Genomic DNA, 6,326 nt, shown 5'->3' with positions numbered 1-6,326 from the left:
CCTGTGGCCAAGAATAACTAACAATGTTTAGATATGCTCTACTTTTTGAAATAACTAAAAAAAGCAGATAAAATATGTGAAATGACTCTCTCCATGATACTGGACATCAGGCAAAGGAGAACAGTCATCCATGAGTCCCACTACTGTCCCAAACCTACTGCCTTAAGAGAGTTTTCAAGCCAGCCACAGGGAGGAAAAATGAATAGGAGCTCAGTGGACTCTTTTGAGTTGAGGAGATTGAGCTGACAGTTTAGGGAGGTCAAAGCAGGTATAATCCATAAGGCAGAGTCCCAGAAGGAGAGATCTACAAAGAGAAAATAATGAAAAATCCCAGAGGAATTACCTCTACTACTCAGTAGAGTACTGATTAACACATCCAGGTAAGAAAACTACCCAAAGGTCAAGATAAAATAGGATATTAGGGGACTAATAGGCCTATCTATTCCCAACAACCAGAGTGGAGCATCTTACAATTAACAGAAAATGGGGAAGAATACTCAGGAAGGTAGCTGGAAATAAAGCAGTAGACTGCTCATTGTTCTGGACCATTGAACAAATAATTAAATCAAGACCTGAAAGGATCAAATTGTTTCTAGGTAACTTACCAGCATCCTTGAACAAAACTCAAAATTTATAGCAGATAAAACTATTCAGCAACCAGAAAAGTAAATGCACCATTCAAATATACTTGACCGTTGACATTTGAAGAAGAAGGAAGATAGAACCAATAATGAGGAGGGGCCCCTGGGTGGCTCAGTCGGTTAAGTGTCCGACTTCGGCTCAGGTCACGATCTCACTGTCCGTGAGTTCGAGCCCCGCGTCGGGCTCTGTGCTGGCTTCTCAGAGCCTGGAGCCTGTTTCAGATTCTGTGTCTCCCTCTCTCTCTGACCCTCCCCCATTCATGCTCTCTCTCTGTCTCAAAAATAAATAAACGTTAAAAAAAATTAAAAAAAAAAAGAACCAATAATGAGGATAGAAACCAATCATTTGAAACTGACCCAGACTGATACAGATGTCAGAATTAGCAGAGAAGGGCATTAAAACTGTTATTATAACTATATTCCATAAGTTCAAAAAGTTAAATACACAAATGGAAGGTATAAAAAAGACCTAAATCCAACTTTTAGGAATGAATACTACAGTATCTGAGATGGAAAATCCACCAGCTAAGCTTAATAGCAGATTAGACAATGCAGAAGAAAACTATTAGTGAATGTGAGGCCTAGCAAAAGATATCCAAAAGGAAACACTGAGAGAAAGCAAGTACAGGGAAAAAAGCCTCAGTGAGCCGTGAGATAACTTCAGCTGGGCTAATACATGGATAATGAGAATCCACAAAGGGGTGGGGAGGACACAAAACCACTTAAAGAAATAATAGCTGAATACTGTCTAAGCATAATAAAAACTATAAATACACAGATCCAAGAATCTGAACATACTCAATCACTAGAAACATGAAAAATTTATACGAAGGAACATCATAATCAGACTACTAAAAATAATGATGAAGAGCACATTTTAAAAGCAGCCAAAGACATACCACCTACTAAGAAAAAAAAGAGGTGGTGGGGCGGGAAGATAATAAGAGATTTCTTGCTGAAAACAGTGCAAGCAATAAGATGATTGATATCTATACCTGGCACAACTCCTTTTTTAAAAAAAGGTGAAATAAAGATGTATTCACATATACAAAAGCTGGAATGATTTATTACCAGCAGATCTGCACTATAAGAATTTAAGGACAGTCTTTGGGCAGAAGGTAAATAATACCAGATAGATTTCTGGATCTATATGAAAGAGGAAAGAGCGCCATAAATGGTTACTAAATGGGCACATACATAGACTTCTTTTTATTTAAATCTCTTTAAGAGATGACTGAACATTTAAATAATAATAACAATTTATTGTGAGGTTTATGGCATTTGTGAAAATAAAATGACCGCAGCAATAACATAAAGGCCGGGAGGGGAAATATGGAAGTACATTCACCTAAGATTCTTGCACTGTGTATGCAGTGGCGTAACATCACTAGAAGGTAGATTTGATAAATAGTGGTAAGTGGAATTATAAAAAAAAATAAAAAATACTCGCTTAATACAAAAGATGGAAGAAAAAGAAGGAAAAAAGGAACAGGCCAAAAACTAATAGCAACCTAATAGACTCAAACCTAGCTTTTTTTTTTTTTTTCAACGTTTTTTATTTATTTTTGGGACAGAGAGAGACAGAGCATGAACGGGGGAGGGGCAGAGAGAGAGGGAGACACAGAATCGGAAACAGGCTCCAGGCTCCGAGCCATCAGCCCAGAGCCTGACGCGGGGCTCGAACTCACGGACCACGAGATCGTGACCTGGCTGAAGTCGGACGCTTAACCGACTGCACCACCCAGGCGCTCCAAACCTAGCTTTTTCAATAATCACATTAAATGTTAATGGTTAATGGTCAAGGGGCATCCGGGTGGCTCAGTCGGTTAAGCATCCGACTTCGGCTCAGGTCATGATCTCACAGTTCGTGGGTTTGAGCCCCACATCGGGCTCTGTGCTGACAGCTCAGAGCCTGGAGCCTGCTTCAGATTCTGTGTCTCCCTCTCTCTCTGTCCCTACCCCACTCATGCTCTGTCTCTCTCTCTCTCAAACATGAATCAACACTGAAAAAAAATTTTTTTAAAATAAATGTTAATGGTCAAAACACATTAATTAAAAGGCAGAGATCGTCAGACTTGATTTTTTAAAATCCTCAACTATATGTTGCCTACAAGGAAAGCACTTTAAATATGGAGATACTAATATATTAAAATAAAGGGGTGGAGAAAGACATGCTGTTTGAACAATAGTCAGAAGGAAGTTGGAGTAGCTTTATTAATATCAACTATAATAGATTTCAGAGCAAGATCTATCACTAGAATAAGATAGTCATTTCATATTAATAAAGAGGTGAGTTCATCAAGAGGACATAATAATCGCACAAGTTTCCACACCTGAGGGCAGCTCCAAAGCACATGATGCAAACTGATATAGAGAAATAGACAAATTCACATCTAGAACAAGCAGACAGAATACAGCAAGGATACAGTAGCCTTGAACAACACGATCAACAAACTTTACCTGATTAACGTTTATAGAATACTCCACCCAGCAACAGCACAGTCTTCTTAAGACCACACATATATGATGCTTCTTGTAATACTGTCATTACTTCTTGTTATACTGTCATTAATCTTGAACAGATTATTTAACCTCACTGTGCTTTAATTTCTCTATTGGAAAGGGGGATAACAATAACACATACCACACAGAGTTATTTTCAGGAGTGAAAATACCTAAATACACATGAAGCATTTAGAACATTGCTTAGTGCAGTGCGAGCTCTCGATATGGTAGCCATCATTAGCAGTGTTGCAGCTATAATAAATGCCCTCGCTTTCGCAGGATGTTTCCTGGTGATGGCCGAGCCTGAAAAATGTTAGAATTATGATCATCACAAGGTCAGGGTTTTCTTGTTCTCCTCTGAGTAAAAACAGTCCCCCCAAAGTCCAAGGGGACAACTCTTTACAGCGAACTTCCTGCAACTTCCTCCGTTAGAAAAACAAAGTGGCTGAGAAAAGAGGGTCTGGTGAGCCTGCAGGGGTTCTAGGGGAGGGAGGAGCACAGGGGCGAGGCAAGACAACGGCAGGAAGGCTTGACCTAGAGCAGCCGGTGAACTCTTGGGCTGACACAGGTCTGGGAGGCGTGAGATACTCCCTGGGCTTGAGAGGCGGGCACTGACTCTTCCAAAGCTGCTGCTCAGACCTCCTCTCCTCCCACCCTCAGCACTGGGCAAAGGGGAGAGAATATTTGGAGGCAGATATGGGGGTACATGGTGGAAGGCGTTCCTCACTTCTGCTCTACTTACGGGTGTAACAAACTTAGGGCCACCCATTCACAAAAGACCTGCTCCTGCAAGAAAAAGCCCAAAGCACTGAACTTTGTTGAAAGTCTTGCCCCCAGGATGCTGCCAGTGTTTCTCATCATTTATAGACTGGGGTGAAATGCAAGAGTTATGGCAGACTAGTGTCCTTCACCCAGCTGAGATTGCCCCAAACGCCCGTCAGAGACCATATATCTACAAAGCCGCGGGAACCCATAAAATGACCACGACAGGGGAAAATAATTACCTGAGGGACACCCCTTATAAAGTATCGCTTTCTATTTCTTTAAAACGTGGTAGTCAATTTCTAAAATCTATCAGTCAGCATGGGGCCCTCGTACAGAGCTCTCACTGAGCACGTTGAGAGAGGCAGAGAGAATGGCAGACGATCACTTTGTTTACCGTGATTCTGAGTGACAGAGGACTCTACTGTGAAAACCAGTGTAATCCTATGAAAACAATATTCAGAGCTCTAGTGTTCAGAAAACACTGGGGCAGACTTTTCAGGATATCCAAGACTTGATCACAGATGAAGGAGCAGGTGAATACCAAAAAAGCAAAAAGCACTGATGCGTTTCCCAAACAAGAACATCGTTTATTTGCTGATCCAAACTTGAAGGAAAATTATGTAAGAAAGGAGCTGGAAGGAGAACAAAGTGCTGTCTGGCTACATGAATAAGTCTGTTGAGTGTGTTGTAAAATGACTGTGGATTGCCTGATTACCTGTTTGGGTTCTTGACATTTTTCGCCTTGGATTATTGAGCTCTAGTGGTAACTGGTGCTGTTTCTCCCTGTCTGGGTATTAAACATTCTCCTATCACTCTCCTGAAAAACACAACGATCACGGAGAGAGCTAAGAAAATAAGGCGTGTTAACATAATGGACACAATCTGAACTGGGGCGGACACCTCCTCTCCCAGCGCTCTCGCTGGCCCGCTGTCTGTGCTTCCTCCATACCCTGTCTCCTCACAGAAGGGAGGGGCCCAGCCATAAAGGCAGTGGCAGTTTTTTTTATTGTTGCAAGTGCCTCGGTGGTTGCACTTCTCAGGCTGACAGTCAAACTCAAAGACTGAGCTAGGCATACAAGTACCGTTCATACATATTCGGCCCACGCCACACGGGGTACCATCATTTACTACATCTATGTTGGGTATTCCCATGGGCATCATGGATTTCTGGTAGCCTGTCCCCCAGCAAATGAGGCTTTCATCTCGCAGGTAAGTAGAGATACTAGTAGTATGATCTGGCAGATCAGGGACAATTTCGACATTTATATACACATTGCACTTTGTGCAATGCCACACATTGCATTTTGCGCGGTACAAGTTTTATAGGCATTGACTCCCACAGTCCCACAGTTCCCATACTGGTCACCCATCATATTAACTACTTCATAGCACTGATTGGGAGCCTCCTTGGCACCAGGTCCAAAAATGCTTTGGCACTGCCTGTGTCTGGAATGGCACCCCTTCCCTGTAACATTGGGACTCATGCTTGCAAGGGCTTCCATCCTGCTTCTACGTGTCTTCTGGGCAGTAAGCGGAGATGCCACTGCAGTACTCCAGAAGGTCACAATCATTTTCGTTCTTCCGACATGTGTACCCAAGCGGACGAAACTGGCAATCAGGACAGCAAAGTCCGGCGCTACAGCTGGCACCAGGTGTGAGTTTACAATCTGATTTGCAACACCTGTCATTCCTGCAGTCCTCTATTGAGGCCCAATCACATTCTTCATCCTCTTCCACAATTCTGTTCCTGCATCTGGTAATCACATAACCCAGTCCCGGGGTATTAGACAGTCGCCGTTTGAATGTATGTAACTATGATAATTGATGTAACTACAATTACTAAACCTGTCAATCCCAGTGCCCAGGATACAAGTTTTCTTACCCTTACAACGACAGTCTTTTGTATCATGTTGCATTCCAATACCATGGCCTGGTTCATGCGCAGACCATCGGCTGGCTTCAAGGATATTTAGATTCCTAAAACTACTGACTGATCCACTAGAGTTCGATGAACATGCACCTCCGATATAGGCCCACCCAAGAGAATGAATAAAAGCAGATGTGACAAACAAATGTGTCCAATCTGCTGGAATTTGAGGAGAGACGTGTATTCTAAGATATTTTGAAAACGCTTCTAGAATTTGGCTTGTGTTCATTTGGCGAATATTTATTCTATCTCCACTGGTCCATATTTCGATACCTTTTAGATGTACCCTCACACTGACATCCCTAAACAAGGCATCCATAATCCCAGCCAAAAGAATGGCATCCTGTACAATTTGAGTAGCATTGGATTGCAAAAATATATATCTACTGTGATCAAAGACCATGACTGTTTCCACATACCTCTGATGGGAATAGGATTCAGCAAAGTCCCTAAGCCTAGCCATATTCTCACTCTGGGCCATCTGTTTT

This window comes from Lynx rufus, unplaced genomic scaffold, assembly GCF_022079265.1.
Source record: "Lynx rufus isolate CCGP_SWC_20201006 ecotype Redwood Valley unplaced genomic scaffold, mLynRuf1.p SCAF_2, whole genome shotgun sequence".
NCBI lineage: Eukaryota > Metazoa > Chordata > Mammalia > Carnivora > Felidae > Lynx > Lynx rufus.
The sequence above is the reverse complement of the archived record's forward strand: the minus strand, read 5'-3'. Positions refer to the sequence as shown.